The sequence below is a fragment of the Pan paniscus genome, chromosome 3 (genome assembly GCF_029289425.2).
Source record: "Pan paniscus chromosome 3, NHGRI_mPanPan1-v2.0_pri, whole genome shotgun sequence".
NCBI classification, from domain to species: domain Eukaryota; kingdom Metazoa; phylum Chordata; class Mammalia; order Primates; family Hominidae; genus Pan; species Pan paniscus.
Genome location: NC_073252.2, coordinates 175,010,586 through 175,027,502, shown reverse-complemented (window position 1 = coordinate 175,027,502; position 16,917 = coordinate 175,010,586). Strand labels below are relative to the sequence as shown.

Sequence of the window (16,917 nt, the reverse complement as noted above, 5' to 3'; positions counted from 1 at the left end):
ACTAACTGCACATTTCCTGAGTTTGTTTTAGAATCTTCAATCTTCCTTCTGTGTTTCACAATTGCAGATGGCTTTTTTTTTTTTTTTTTGGTAACATGCTTATTTTCTCAGTCTCTACTTCTTAAAGCTTGATGTTCCCACTCACTTAAATAACAATTCACTAAGAACCTGAAAATTTTCAAATTGTGATTGCTGTTGAATATAATTGTGACTTCTATTTCATAGGTGCCACAGTTTTCCTTATTTCTAACAGTTACATCCATAATCATTTCAACTTTATTACAATTTTACAAGGGAATCTAGAATATCATTTGTGTATGTTCTTTTTCTTTATAGAATCTATTGTACAGAAGCTGATCTTTCTTTTAACTAGTCCCAGTCATTGAAAGTATTTATGTTTTATGTTAACAACTAAAACCCAAATACGTTGCATTAATCTCTTCTCCTTCTTATCCCATACTCTCTGGCCTTTAATACACATTTCCTACTGCGTAACATGAAATCCACCTCATATTTGTAGGTTTTCTAAGCTTTTCTCATTGGCCTCATACCATCTTGACATTCAGGCATTGACTTAGGTAATAACAAATATTTAGTAATGTAATATTTTGGCACATGTACTTCCCTGCAATTATATGGCTAGTAGAAAAAAAAAGGTCAGCTGTGTAATTTAATCTGAGGGAGACTAAAATTAAGTAGAAAAACATCTCAAAGTGCTTTTGAAATAAATAGATCAAGTGAAGGAAAGCAGACTCACTTTAAAAGACAAGGAAAGAAAACACAGAATGAAATATGTAAAGAAATAGTAAAACAGCAATAACTGTCTATAAAATACATGGACATTGAACATCAAGTTCTTTGTATATTTTTAAATCACAGACTCGTGATATGGTTTTTACCCATCTGAAAGAAAACCATCAAGCATTAGAATTATCATCAATAAAGAGTTGAGTAGATAATGAAGCAGGTAGCCTCACTCATTCAGCCTGCCTATATCAGAATAATAGGTAGGACAAGGAGCCAGACATACAAGCCTAGTTTGGGCACAGAAAAAGGCAGTACTGTGGGCCGGCCTGGGTGAGGAAAACTGTGGAATCAAAAAAGGACAAAGAAAAACAAGAGGCTTAGGTTGAGTATAATTATATAAATATGAGCATGTACTGGGCATGGTGGCTCATGCCTGTAATCCCAGCACTTTGGGAGGCTGAGGCAGGTGGATCACGAAGTCAAGAGATCAGGACCATCCTGGCCAACATAGTGAAACCCTGCCTCTACTAAAAATACAATAATTAGCTGGGCATGGTGTCATTTGCCTGTAGTCCCAGCTGCTCAGGAGGCTGAGGCAGGAGAATCGTTTGAACCCGAGAGGCGGAGGTTGCAGTGAGCCCATATTGGCCATTGCACTCCAGCCTGGTGACAGAGCGAGACTCCATCTCAAAAAAAAAAAAAAAGAAAAGAAAAGAAAAAAAAGAATATGAGCATGTGTGTTTAAAGTATTCTGGGGTAAAGCAATCTTATCCTTTTTACCACTGATTCTGGTCATGAGACTGTAATTAATAAAGCATATAGTTGAAAACTACATTATATGACAAGCTCTTTTTATTAGTCAACATGTATGTAGCTCATACATAATGGGGGGCTTGCTGAGAAGATAGTTTATACATAGAAATAAGTAAACAAACACAGTTGATCTATTTGGCCAAAACTTTGGAAATCCTTGCCCTCATGTTAGGAAGTGACTGGAAGGGAGAAAGATGCTCGGAAGCTAGCCTGAGTGGGACCACTTCAGAAGTCATTCTGAGAGAAGTCACCTCCGTACCCTGCGTGCTCCTGGGGACGCCATTACTGCCTTTGAATGGCTTGCCTTGGCCATAGATGTTGGAATGTGTGTCGTTGATCCTTTTCATAATCTTTGCCTTACACGTTACCTCCATTCAAGGACTCCCCTCCTCAAACCTCAGGAGCCAGCAGCCCATGGTCCACTTGCTCACCAATAGTTGTTTCTTAAGTTGAAAAGAATATGGTCAACATCCATGGGTTCACTCTGCCATCTGGAAACTTCCTTCAATTAGTAGATCTGTCAGGATCAGCCAGGACTCTCACTTTTGGGGATGCAAACCCCTGCCTACACTGAATGGTGTTAACTTGAGGACAGATAAGTACTGAAATGATATTTGTGATAGAGTCAGGAAAAGAGGAGGGAAAATTTTGATTCCAATGAAAGGCTTAGGGAGAGAGGACAATTCACAATGAGTAGGTATCACGAAAACATTGGGGATCTGTAAAGGGGGCGTGGGGCACAGGATGGGAGGAAATGAGCCAGCAAGAGGTGAAGGGGTTCGTATTAGTCTGTTTTCATGCTGCTACGAAGGCATACCCAAGACTGGGTAATTTATAAAGAAAAGAGGTTTAACTGAGTCATTTCCACACGGCTATGGAGGCCTCAGGAAACTAATAATCACAGTGGAAGGTGACATAGGCACATCTTACATGGTGGCAAGTGAGAGAAATGAGGAGTGAAGTGGGGAAAAGCCCCTTAGAAAACCGTCTGTTCTTGTGAGAACTCACACACTATCACAAGAACAGCACGGGGGAGACGTCCCCATAATCTAATCACCTCCCACAAGGTCCCTTCCCCAACACGTGGGGATTACAATTCAGATTACAATTCAAGATTACATTTGGGGGAAACACAAAGCCAGACCATATTAGCGTTTTAGAGAATAATAGGAAGTTCAGAAAAACAATTTTTTCATACTCTTCAATTTTTACCAAAATATTTTGGAGACAAGTGGAGTGACATTGGAAATTACTGTGAAGGTACAAATATTTAGCAGATAACTTTGGAAGACAAATGACATTAAATGAACATTTGTTGGAATTAAAATAGAGGTTAGCAACCATTTTATTATAAAGGGTCAGACAGTAAACATTTAAAGTTTTGTAGGCCATGAGGCAAAATTGAGGATATTATGTAGCTATTTATATAAGAAGAGAGAAAACAAATGTCTACAAATTTTTTATTGTTGAAATTCAAAATATAATAATGACAAGTTCATTAAAAGAAAATACAGGCTGGTACAGCGGCTCACACCTGTAATCCCAGCACTTTGGGAGGCCAAGGCAGAAGTATCACTTAAGGCCAGGAGTTTAAGGTCGGCTGGACAAAATAGCAAGACCCTGACTTTACAAAAAGTAAAAAATAAAAAAAAAATTAGCCCAGCATGATGGTGCATGCCTGTAGTCCTAGCTATGTGGAGGCTGAGGCAGGAGGACTGCTTAAGCCTGGGAGATCCAGGCTGCAATTAGCTATGATTGTGCAACTGCACTCCAGCCTGAGTGACAGGGTGAGACCCTATCTCAGTAAAGAAATAAGTAAACAAACAAACAAATGCTTAAACAATTTAAACATACAAGTCTATGAATGATAAGAATGGGGGGATAATATTTCGCTTAACTGGCGTTCAAAATTAGTTTTTGCTATCATCAAAATCAATTGTAAACTCATCTGTTAATGTTGATCCATAATGAAATTTCATGTATTTTATCTGTGAAAATATGTTCTCACACAGATAGGTTTTGCCAAATACTAATATCAATATGTGAGCATATGATTTTAACTGAGCACATTCACTAGCTCAAAGGCAAACAGAATTCTATCAGATTTTCCTCTTGATATTTGATTTTGGTGTACCATTCAATTGCATACCAGCAACTCCCGCAGGAAAGCTAAGTGAAAGCTCCTCAATTGCACAGTTAAGTGAATTTTGAAATATGGAGGATTTTTGTTTTGTCTTGTTTTTCCTTTAATTAAGATCTGAAAAATGCAGCTGGAACTATAGTTTGAACTTGAAAAACATATTCATTGCAAATTTTTTGTGGGAATGGAGATCTTGTGTTTTGTTTTGTCTTTTAACAGTATGTGACGTGTACAGCTTGGGCACAGTGGCTCACACCTGTAATTCCAGGACTTTGGGAAGCTGAAGTGTGCAGATCACTTGAGGTCAGGAGTTCAAGACCAGCCTGGTCAGCAGAGTGAAACCTTTTCTTTACTAAAAATACAAAAATTAGCTGGGCACAGTGGTGTGTGCCTGTAATCCCAGCTACTCAAGGGTCTGAGGCATGAGAATCACTTGAACCTGGGAGATGGAGATTGCAGTGAGCCAAGATCGTACCACTGCACTCCAGCCTGGGCAACAGAGCAAGACTTGGTATCAAAAAACAAACACAAAAACCAGAATACAAAAAACAACAGTATGTAATGTGTATAAAGGAGCTTTACTTTACTGGGTTTGAAACAGCGTTAGTTGTCATAGAAATGATTTTGTTGCAATGTAAGTTTTGCATAGATGCAGTCTTTTGTCTTATTAAAATACACTAATTTTAGTTATTCAATGCTTAATAAGAGTGGCTGAGGCTGGGGGCCGTGGTTCACGCCTGTAATCTCAGCAGGTTGGGAGGCCGAGGCGGGCGGATCACCTGAGGTCAGGAATTTGAGACCAGCCTGACCAACATGGAGAAACCCCGTCCTACTAAAAGTACAAAATTAGCTGGGTGTGGTGGCACATGCCTGTAATCCCCAGCTACTCGGGAGGCTGAGGCAGGAGAATCACTTGAACCTGGGAGGCAGAGGTTGTGGTGAGCCAAGATCGCGCCATAGCACTTTAGCATGGGCAACAAGAGCAAAACTTCATCTAAAAAAATAATTAGAAAATTAGTGGCATGGAAATAAGTAGTGGGCAAGATTTGACTGTGGGCTTTTGTTTGTCAAACACTGAATTAGACTGATATGGCCTTTGGAGTCAGACTCCTTAGTTTGAATTCTGGCCACACTCACTCTTGAATTGTGTAATTTGGGGCAGATTACTCAACCTCTCTAAACCCTCTAAGACAGGACAAGAGTTCTCCCCTTATAGAATAAAGATTAAATAAGGAGTATGCATGAAATAATACAAACAATTAGTAAATAGTATTTTAAAATTCTACTATAATGCTCTAAATGGATCCAACAATTTAGCCATGTAAAAAGGGGTTGGTGTTTTTTATTGTAAAACTGATGAGTTGAGCTTGGGTAAGCCTGCTGTGGAGGATGTGTGCCAGCCATTGATGCCCTCTATCTGAATTCTTGTTTTGGGGAGTTCTCCATGTATTAGAATTACTGTAAGTATTTTATTAATGCTGCCATTGTTATGCTTCTGAGATGGGATAGTTCCTTTGACCCCTTCACAGGACTCATGAAGGGGTGGCTCATCTACTCAGCCCGCAGCACTGAACCCCTTATAGGAGGGGGAGCATGGAGGTGAGCAGGTGCGGGAACCAGGGCAAATGAATGCTGGAACTGACTGGTCACTCCTGTCTGGCATTAGCAGGTTCTCTGCGGGCCCTGTGGCAGCGTCCATGTGTGTTACAATGGTCTTTTAGCTCTGCTGTCTGAGAGGGGGTGTCTGTGACTCCTGGAACCCCAGAGGGCATGTGTTACAATCAGTGCTCTTTTAGCATTTGCCAACCACAGACAGCTAAGTGTTTGCCAACCACAGACCAGCTCAGTGAAGGGTCGGAGTGACATCCTTTTATACCCTGCCCTCTTAGTACCCAATTTCTTGTCTCATGTCAAGGAAGAATCAGGTCACACGAACAAATTGAAGGGTGATGTATACGGAGGATTTTAATTGAGCATGGAAGTGACTCTCAGTGGGAAGGGGAGCTGGAAAGGGGATGGATTGGGAAGATAGTCTTCCCCTGGAGTTTGGTAGTCCCCAGTTGAACTCTTCTCCAAAGTCCCTCCATCAAGCCATTCCTCTGAAGTAAAGCTGCTTTTCTCCAACATCCATTTGCTTCTTCTCTTCTCTCCTTCGTTGCCACTCTGCTCTGCTCTTCTGCCAGTGGAGCTTGGGGTTTTTATGGTACAGGATGGGGATCATGATGGGCCAGGGTGGTTTTGGAAAAGGCAATATTTGGGTGGGAAAATAGGAATGCATGTTCTCATTTAGGGCCGTAGGTCCAGGTTTGAGAGTGGACCTTTTCTACCTAGTATTTCCCTGACTCCTGTCTGTATCACTTCCTTTTTAATTATTATTTATTTAATTATTATTTATTTATTTATTTTGAGACAGAGCCTCACTCTGTTGCCTAGGTTGGAATGCAGTGGTGTGACCTCAGCTCACTGAAACCTCTGCCTCCTGGGTTCAAGTGATTTTTGTGCCTCAGCCTCCTGAATAGCTAGCTAGGACTACAGGCCTGTGCCACCACACCTGCTAATTTTTGTATTTTTAGTAGAGACAGGGTTTCACCATGCCATCCAGGCTGGTCTGAACTCCTGGCCTCAAGTGAGCTGCCTGTCTTGGCTTCCCAAAGTGCTGGGATTACAGGTGTGAGCCACTGCTCCTGGCCCCTTTTTTATTCTTTATAACCCCCTAATGAGATAGGCATTATTTCCATGTTATGACAAGGAAATTAGTATTATCATCCTTGAATCTACTCCATTCCTCTTCGCCTACTGCCCATGCTAAACTAATCCAGTTTCACCAGCTGTAAGCAGGGGTTGCCCAGCTAATCCCAGCTCTTCCTTTCTCCACAGTATACACTGGTAGCATACAGAGCATGATTCATGGGTTTTGCTATTCCTCTGACTTTGTAATGGTTTCTAAAGGCAATGAAGTCCTTATTATCCTTTTTTATACTGTCTGATTTTGTGCTTATCTCTTTCCACGTTGGGTGATCCTAAAAGATCAGTGATGTGCCTTATTTATTTTGGTATGTACAGAGATTAATACTAGTAGTTATTAAAAATAAAAGTATTGAATCAACTAACAAATGAAGTTGTTAACAAATGTTTTGTTTCTGTTATAACGGAAACAAAAAAGTATTTTTATTGGTATTCCTTACTAATTTCAAAGCTTTTCAGCAGGTTATTTCATTGCAGTCATGTTTTTTATATTCTTTTTTATGTTATGTTATTTATTTATAAACCAAAAGGAGCCATTTATAGAAGAAATGACTTGGATTAACGTGATCATGTTCAGAACCCTAGTTTGCCATTAAGCAGCTACGTGTGGCCAGGCACAGTGGCTCATGCCTGTAATCTCAGCACTTTGGGAAGCTGAGGCAGGAGGATCACTTGAGGCCAGGAGTTCAAAATCTGCCTTGACAGCACAGTGGGACCCTGTCTCTACAAAATATTTTAAAATTATTCAGGCATAGTGGTGTGCACCTATAGTCCCAGCTTTTCAGGAGTCTGAGGTGGGAGAATCTATTGAGCCCAGGAGGTTGAGGCTGCAGTGAACCATGATCATACCACTGTACTCTAGCCTGGATGACAGAAAGAGGCCCTGTCTCAAAAAGAAAAAAAAAAAAAAGAAAGAAAGCTAAAAAGCTAGGAGTATTTATGCAAAAATTTTACTTTTTTCTTCTTTTATTTCCCTTTCTTTTTTTCTTTTCTAAATTCAATTCTATTATGCTTTCTAAAAAGTGACCTTTAAGGTCAAATTCAATTCTGAAATTCTATGGTAGTTTTTAAAGTATGAAGTTTAGTTTTGATAATGGATTCTGTAGTATTTACCTATGTTTTTTGAAAAATAATCTATGCATTAAAATTAGTTTAAAAATATCTTCACTCTTTCTTTAGTAGATGAAAGATGTCCTTAAATTTTTTGGTAGAAACATATTTTTTTAATTTGACATATGATTAATAAATATTGGTAAATTGTTTCCTTGAATATACTTCATCAGCAATCTAATTTAATGCTTTATTGAATTGCAGCTTTTTAAGCCATATCCAAATTTCACCGCTAGTAAGAGCAGTGTCTTCACTGACTTTTCAGTGATATAGTCAGTAACCAAAACTGGGAAGGAATGATCAGTCTGGCAGGAGAAGCCACGTTGATTTCTCTATTACCTCTTGGAATTTTACTTTATATGAGAGACCTCATATATTAAAGAAAAACTCTAAACTGGTGTGGATATGCACTTTTCTTTTAATCGCTTCAATGTCAAGTTGTGATTTTTATTTGTATTTATTACTAGAAATGGAATTGGTTATTGCTATGCACCTCAAATACATTACATCATTACATCATGCTTCTCTTTTTTTTTTTTTTTTTTTTTTGAGATGGAGTCTCGCTCTGTCTCCAGGCTGGAGTGCAGTGGCGTGATCTGGCTCACTGCAATCTCCTCCCAGGTTCAAGCAATTCTCCTGCCTCAGCCTCCCAAGAAGTTGGGACTACAGGCATGTGCCACCACACCTGGCTAATTTTTGTATTTTTAGTAGAGACAGGGTTTCACCATCTTAGCCAGGCTGGTCTTGAACTCCTGACCTCGTGATTCACCTGCCTCGGTCTCCCAAAGTGCTGGGGTTATAGGTGTGAGCCACTGTGCCCAGCCCATTACATCATTTTTCTTATCACGGTAACCAGCATGTATAGATTACAGTTTCCCAGGCACTTCTATTTTCATAAGACTGGACTATGGCTGTCTTCCTATTGTGTATCCCAGCAGCTAGTCCTGTTACAGAACCAAACTGGGGTCCTCTTGTCCAGCACAGTAAGACCAGATATCTACACCACAGTTTGCATCAGTAGAAAGGAAGGTGTTTATTTGTAGGGCAGCAAGCAATGAGGACCAGACAGTTCACGCTTAAGTCACAGCCTCGTTGATGGATTGCAGGTGAGAGTTTTTAAAGGCAGGGGTAAATTTCAGGAAAGCAGAAGTTATAGGCAACATGGTATGTCAATACATTTGCATTGGTTTTGGCCTTAAGAAGACAGATAACTTTAAGGGACAGAGGGCTTACGTGTCATAAATAGATTCAAAGATTTTCTAATTTGCAATTAGATAAGTAAGATAAACCTTGTGTAAAAATTTGGGGTCAGCAGATTTGAATGTTAGCTTGGCTCCTGGATGTGACTCCCTCCTGGCGCCTCAGAATGAAATGTGAAACAAAGAACAGTGGTCAGAGTTCAGACTTCAGTTCCTCGTTATCTGAGGTCTACATGCCAGCAAGTTCGTTTGGTGGGGGTCTGAGTTTCTGAAAAACAACTCAGAGACCTGTGTTGTTATCTTTAGTTTCTGCAGGAGAATCAAACATCCCATGATTGAAGCTTTCTTGGCTGTTGTTTTGGGCTACTATTACTTTCTTGCTTTTCAAGTTGCTTATTTATTTCTCAGGGCTGGCTAGGCACCTGGAATTTCCCTTGAAAGAACTCAAGATTTCCCTTTATTTCCATGCTTGGGTGTGGAGAGGTGCAGGCCCCTAAGAGGGGGTCTCTGCTCCTTTTCAGTTTAGAGCCTGACACATAATGCCTGATTCAACAAATATTCACTTAATCACAGAATGAATGAAAGTACTATCACATTTGATGCTCACATTATTTCTATTAGACAGATGAGGAAAGAAAGATGAATTAAGGATTATTGTACAAGGTCACAGAGATGATAAGCAACAGCAGTTAGATTTAAACCAGATCTTTTGACTGGAGAGCCCTAATATTTTCAATGACTCCGGCCTGCTGCTTCTATTAAAGTTGTACATGTTTTTAGAGCCGATCTATCAAATCATGTTTGTTCAGAAGATTTTATGATAAATACTTCATACTTTAGCACTTTTTGGTATTTAGAACCAAAGACAGACTTAAACTTCCTCAGCACAAAAACACCAGAAAGGCCCGTTGAGAAACCTGCTGCAAATTTTAATGTGCATCTGCAAAGGATTAGGGTCCCCATAAACATTCTGGGGCATTCCCCAGGGAGTTTCATGGAATACTATTTCCCAAAGCTGTTCAGAAGTTCCATGAAGTCAGGAACATTTTTCTGCTGCTTAGGCAAGTATGTTATCTGCAGACTGTAATTTCTCAAGTCCAAGAAAGGGAAATGTTGGTGACAGAAACTTACTCTGGGGACTTCATCTACAGAAAGAAAGCTCACTTATCACAAACAAACCATTTCCAAGAGAGCAACAATTTTGTTGACTACATTTAAAGACAGAAACACGCAGTTCCCAAGTGCAATTTCAGTTTTCCAAAGGACAGTTTGATTCTTTTTCAGAAATGCGTTGGTGATTATTTTTTGTTGTTTTGTTTTGTTTTGCTTAGAAGGACTGCTTAGTGTGCCTCTTTAGTCAACATGAAAAAGAAGAAAAGAACAAGCAACTGAATGATCCTCTGATGGCCTCAAGGCAGTGGATTGAGAATATCTCTTAAGTACAAGGAGGTATTCTAGGTAAGACTGGTAAAGACTTTTTAAATCAGGCTCAAATACTCCTCAAACACTGACACAGTCAGACTGATTCTGATTAAATGCTTTTTTTTTCCTAAAGAATGTCTATTTTCCATACTGATTTTACAAAATTCCTCTAAAATTGCTGAAATTCCTGTAATAAAATGTTAATCTCTTACATTAAGAATTGGATGAAATTTACTTACAGCAGACAATCTTGGGTTCCATTATGTTTAGTATACAAATTTTTTTCTTTTGACAACTACTGTTTTAAAACTCATGATATTAGGTTTCAGGATATGTATTTTATAAGATATAATACATATATTATGTATTATATATACATTTATGTATAAATAGCATATTTATACTTATATTATATTTATACATAATACATATAATATATATATATATACACATATATATATTTGTTGTGTGTTTTTTTGACAGAGGAAATAGTACCAGGGCTAGAAATTACATCAATATCGTAGGGTATTTTTATACTGTTTTGGCTACTTTGTATCCTTCATATATATTCCTTGTAGGTAGGACATACATGCCTCAAATATGTGTAATTTTTTAGAAACTTGTGATTTTCTCAGCTTAATAACTTTGTAAATAACTTTGTACTATTTAAAAATCTATATCTGTAAAATTATATACCACACTTGCAGAAAAAACAGTTTAGGATATTTACTGCATAAAAATGAAAGGTAGGCTTACATTTTGGCTTTTCTTGGGTGGGGAGGCAGGAGATACCACTACATTATGAGCTTTTTCAGGGAATACACTCTACGTTGGTCAGGTCTGCATCCCCAACACTTAGTTTGGTGACTGACCATATTAGACACTCCACAAATTTTTGTTAACTAACTGCATGAAAGGCAATGATTATATCATGTGTCTGTCTAGGTGCTGGCACAGTAGGGTCAAATCTGGTCCATGACCAGTTTTTATATGCCAGGAAAGCTAAGAGTGTTTTGCACATTTTTTTAACGTGCTGTAAAAATAACAAAGAAGAATATGTAACAGAGATTACATAGCCTGAAAAGCCTAAAATATTTGCTATCTGGCCCTTTACAGAAAAATGTTTGCAGACCCATCTTTATTCTTAAATATACTCTTGTTTTTACATACACTTCAGTCAGAGCTCAGACCAGTCTTGGAGTGAGGCTATCCCTGGAGGTGGACTCTGCTAATTGCCTGTTCAAAGTCATTCCCTTTCTCTCTTGTTAACAGAATCCCCATTATGTTTGGTTGACAAAAGAACTTCTATGGATGAAACATGGCAGGTCAAAGCCAGTTTTGGCAATCTCATTTGTCTTTCCTAGTGATTTGTCTAGGGTAGGCATGTGACTCAGTTCTGGAAGATGAAACCTAAGGGGAAATGACCAGGTAGATTTCTGAGAAGGATTTTACTCCTCTTTTAAAGGCAAACATATATAAAGGAATATATGTGTTTGCTTCCACTCCATTCTGTTAAATGAAGTTTAGCCTAAAGTTGCCTCTTTACATATTTTAAATTCAGCCTAAAGCTTTCTCTGTACATAGTGAACTATAACCTAAATAGAAGTGTAAATGGTCTCAAATCTACTCTTGTGCCCATCACTGAGTTTTGGCCAATCATAGGGGGCCAACTGTTTAAACCATTTTTAAATAAGGCAAATGCTGAGCTGTAACCCACCTGGCTGTTTCTGTACCTCACTTCCATTTTCTGTAGGTCACTTTCATTCTGTCCATAAGTCTTATGTCACCACATGCTTGTGCTGGACTCTCTGAGTCTACTCTGGCTCAGGAGGATGCCCAATTCATGACTTGTTCTTTGCTCAATTAAACTCTGTTAAATTATATTTGTCTAAGGATTTTCTTTCAACAGTTCTTTCTTGCTTGGGATTTAGTTATGTGAGGTTGTGTTTTGCCTCTTTGGCAGTCCTCTTTTGACCAAGAAAGAAAGCCAAAACGATTCAAAGTGATGTTGAGCTAACATTCTGCCACTGTTGTGCTGTTGAATTGACTCTACAACTGAGATGAGATTGTTCCCTTGACCTTGACCCCCTTCATGGGTGGGAACTGGATGGCTCATTTCACTCAGTCTGCTGCTGGCCACTCCTTGCAAGGGGCAGCATGCAAGCAAGTGAGTGTGGGACCAAAGCAAATGAATGCTGGAACCGGCTGGTTGCTCCTCTCTGGCAGGAGCAGGCTCTGTGCAGACCCCACAGCAGTGTCCCAGCCCCTGCCCTCTCAGCACCCAGGTTCTCGTCCAGTGTCCAGGAAGAATCAGGTCACATGAATGGCTTGAAGGGTAGTGTATGCAGAGGATTTTATTGGGTGTTGGAAGTGGCTCTCAGCAGAATAGAGAGTTGGAAAGGGGATGGTGTGGGAAGAAGGTGATCTTTCCCTGAAGCTGCACCATCTGAAGTTAGCTGCATCTATCTGTAGTCTCTGAAGCTCAGTTGCTTCTCTGCTTGTTTCTCAGCTACTTCCATGCTCGATGCTCAGCCACTTGTATCCCTGATGCTCAGCTGCTTGTGTTGCTCTGCCAGCTGAAGACTTTTTATGGGCACAGGATAGGGGTAAGGCAGACCAAAAAAAAAAAAAAACCAAACAAAAAAAACATTTTGGCAGAAAAATGGAGTCAGCTATTTTCACTTAGGGCTGCGGTTCCAGGCTTAAAGTTGGGGTTTAGCTGGGAGCCCAGCCCTTCTATATCATAACCACCTATCTCTAGCCTGCTTGTCAAACCACCATTGCGAAATTGTAACTAAGACAGTGAAAGAGATTTGACCTAACCAACTGCATCTTGCTTCTAATCTCCAAGCTATCCTTATTCGTTCCTGGGCATAGGCTGAACTAACTTCTGGAAGAACTTAGTTTATAGTTTAAAACAAAGATGATAACAGGCCTTTACCAAGGCAAATCCCTTTCTTGCCTGGGGACTAGACTGCCATTGTAGGTTGAACATATTAGCCACAAGATTAGAAATTATGGTTTAAGAGTCATGCAGCTGGAGGCTACAAGATTCTGACCCTCCTTAACCTGCTTGTAAGATCAATGCTTGAGATATTTTGCAGACCCTGCAACTGATGGATCAGCTGGCACCACCAAAATTGATAAACTGGCTCATCTGATCTTGTGGCCCCCACCTAGGAACTGACTAAGCACAAGAAGCATCTCTGACTTGACCAATCAGCACACCTGTCTCATTGGCTTCCCCCCGCCCACTAAGTTGTCCTTAAAAACCCTGATCCTCCGAACCCTCGGGGAGACTGATTTGAGTAATAATAAGACTCCAGTTTCCTGCACAGCTGGCTCTGCATGAATTACTCTTTCTTTATTGCAATTCCCCTGTCTTGATAAATTGGCTCTGTCTAGGCAGTGGGCAAGGTGAACCCATTGGGTCATTACATTTGTAATATGATAAAAAAAATCATGTCTTTATGCTTCAGGCTATTGTTAATTCTGTATGCTGATGCTTTCTGCTAAAATATACTGATTCATTCAGTTTTTAGATCTATTATAATGAGCTCAATGAAATTATTGAAGTTTTTTTTTAATGAGAAACTCTCAAATTACTTGGAGTCCTAATTGGTTATAGTATTATCCAGAAAGGGATTAATGTAACCTGGTACTACACTATCTTGGACATAGCCATTTTGGTTCAAATTTATATGAGAAAGGTAACCACTTGGAGAGCAGAGTGAATTCAACTGTGAAAAATCAAATTAATTCTCTTATCTGATTAAGAAGTGTGTGTGGGTGTGCTTATGCATTTGTGTGTTCACTATTGACAACCATAAATGATGAGATTCAGAAAACATTAATTGTAGAGTTTATTCAAGCACTAAGCTTGAGGATGGCCATCTGGGAAGCAAGGATTCCAAAAAACGGAAATCAGCTTTCCAAAATGTGGAATTTTGGAGGTCATCTATATAGATAACATTTAGGGAAGCTTAACAGAATTTCAACATCTTTGTATATAAGGCTTAATGCATGGTTACAAAGATCTGATTGGTTGAGCTGGTCTTTTTCTTTCAGGAAAGGTATATTTAATTTCCACATTGAACATGTGACAGTCACGAGGTCTTTTGCATGATCTGGTCTGAATGAGGTACAGGACAGTAAAGGAGGCAGTTAATCTATAACAAAAGTCAGTGATTAGAAGGGGAAGAGATGTGGTCTCTGGTTTCTCCTAGTCATTTACAACGCAAGAGCAATGAGAGAGTTATTCTACAATCTAAGAAGCAGAAGTTGTAACTACATTCTATGTGATTCACATCACAGTCACATTTCTCTCAAGGCTTAAAGAGTTTTGAGGGTTCCAACAGCTTTTAAATTGTATGTGTTTTCACAGTATAAACATAGAATGTATGTGCTTCACTTAAGTAGATATTGGTTAGAATATACTAGACTAGGAATTAAGGAAAATAATGCTTGTGATCTGTCAATAGTGATGTTACAAATCCATGCTGTAAAGTTCATACTCTTAAACCCTCACATTCCTCCCTCAATGCTTATTTCAGAATGGATAGATACACAATGCTAGTGTAATATTATTTTACCTTATTTCTGCATTTTGACATCCCAGAATGGTATATTGCGTTTTCACTGCCATATAGGAAACTTCCCAGGGCACTTAAATGCAGAATTAATATTCTTTAGACTTCTATTTACTCTAGGTTAGCTATGTTAACTATTAAAACTCTGCTGCAAACTAATATTCATTTAATTTGATTAAATATTTTCTGAAATCTTTCAAATAACTATGATTGAGATTATATTTTTTTCAGTTGTGTCCATGTCTTACCTATCTATATATGGCACAAATAGCACTTTCTATGGACATTTCATACACTCATGCATCTCTGACTTACGTTACTTTCTACTTTAGGTTAGTTTGTCTATGAAATCTCATGTGTTATTCTGTCTGTTCATTATTGTGAACTTTGAACTGTCTGGCAGAGGGCTATAACTTCCGGCATTTGTAAAGAGACAACTCCTTGCCTCCAACAAAGCTGCTTCCATATAACAAATTAATAGAAAACTTACTTATTTTTAAAAAAAGGGAATATGTTTTCTTTAATAAATTTCTAACATGTACATAGTGCTTTACAGTAGAAAATGCATTTGTATTTCTTATTTTATCCTCATAAAAACTTCATGAAGTCAACAAGCTACTGCTTTTTGTATCTATTTCATATTTTAAAAACGGGCTCAGAAAGTTTAGGAGACTTGCTCAGTTCACTCTCCTTTGAAGAGGCAGATTCTGGCTCTAAACCCAAGTCTCCTGACTCTCATTCCTTCCCAGAGATAGGATGTTTGCACTGTTTTGGGGGTAGCACTACCATGTTTTTGAATGATTTTTGGAAATAAGCCATTTATGAAATATAATTTTCGTTAGAGGTGGCCAACTAAATTAGCTGACCTTTGACATCTTTAATGAAATCAGTGAGCCTGTGCAAAAAATTTTACATCAATCTCTCTTTTAAAAAAATAGAGAAAAATATTCACCATATATTAGGAATCCATAGAAATATTTTGGAAATGTCTATATACTGTGAATAAAATCAGTGTAGTATACAACTATATACCATCGACATAATGTGTCTGATGTCAAGGTTGATTGAAGATTATTATAAAAAGTCTAAACATATTCCCAGTTAATTTATGATGCTGGCTTTCTTTGTCTGTATTCTCAGCAGATGACAGAATTCTACATACCTGACTGTCAAGCTTTATTGGTGGTTCTTATATATGCAGCATTCATTTTACTTTAATTAACCTCAAGACTCCTAGTTTACAAGGCAGAGCTGGGCTTCCTAATTATTTCCATAAAACTAGTAATCTCGCAAGCCATCAGAGGCTGTGGCTAAATCCCACACAAAGAAGCTTCAGTACTAGAAAATTTAACAAACTACTGTTTCCTTTTTTTAAGGAAAGGACTCTTTCATATTCTTTAATTTTTGTTGAATGGTGTTACAGTGAACTCTAGAAATGGCTCAGAGGCTAATTTTTTTTTTCTTTTATACATCTGTCTATCATGCTACCTCTCTATATTTTTAGAGTACATTAAAGAAAATACACCCTACGGTACTATTTTTCATCTTTATAATGCATGTGAAAAATTATTCTTGTTTTATCGTCTAAGGATAGCGAAGAGTGGGAATTGAATTCACTGTTACCCACATGCTGGCCTTGACAGGGAAAGACCCTGGATTATCTTCAGAATCAAGCCTTCATTACTGAGATAAAGTGAAAGAGACTGTACCACTCTTTATGTAATTAAATGCAAGCATTATGAAAATTTTTCTGCACAGCTGTTAGGTTGAAAAAAATTTAGGCCTTATCAGTAATCCCTTTATATCTTTAACATGATTCATAGCTCCTCATGTATTCCCTGGCCCAAAAATGAAACAGAATTTGCAGCCTTCCATAGGTAAATAGTGCCCATTTGTTGCTTTAATATCAATTCTGTAGCTCTTTTTAAAAAAATTCAGTGAGCCATTCGAATGGCTATCATGCCATGTCTGGACAATTTATTTACTCAGCAATTCATAGTTAAAAGGCCAAGTGGCCAAGCAGGTCATAAAATAGTCACTTGAATTTAGTCTCAAAATGTTGCAAGACTTTTCCTTAGTTCAGCTAAAGACAGGGTCCTTGCCACATGGTCATGGAAATTTAGGTCTGCAGACAATTGAAGGGTGAGTAAGG

The 16,917-nt window shown here is 38.5% G+C and overlaps 1 long non-coding RNA gene across 1 annotated transcript in view; it reads left to right on the top strand.

The window, feature by feature from the left end:
* Nucleotides 1-10,516, top strand: part of LOC117980128 (uncharacterized) — a 30,664-nt gene extending 20,148 nt beyond the window's left edge. The window contains exon 4 of the long non-coding RNA XR_004671293.3: nt 10,086-10,516. This is a non-coding gene — a long non-coding RNA (uncharacterized LOC117980128). The remainder of the gene's footprint in view (nt 1-10,085) is intronic.
* The last annotated feature ends 6,401 nt before the right edge of the window (nt 10,517-16,917 follow it).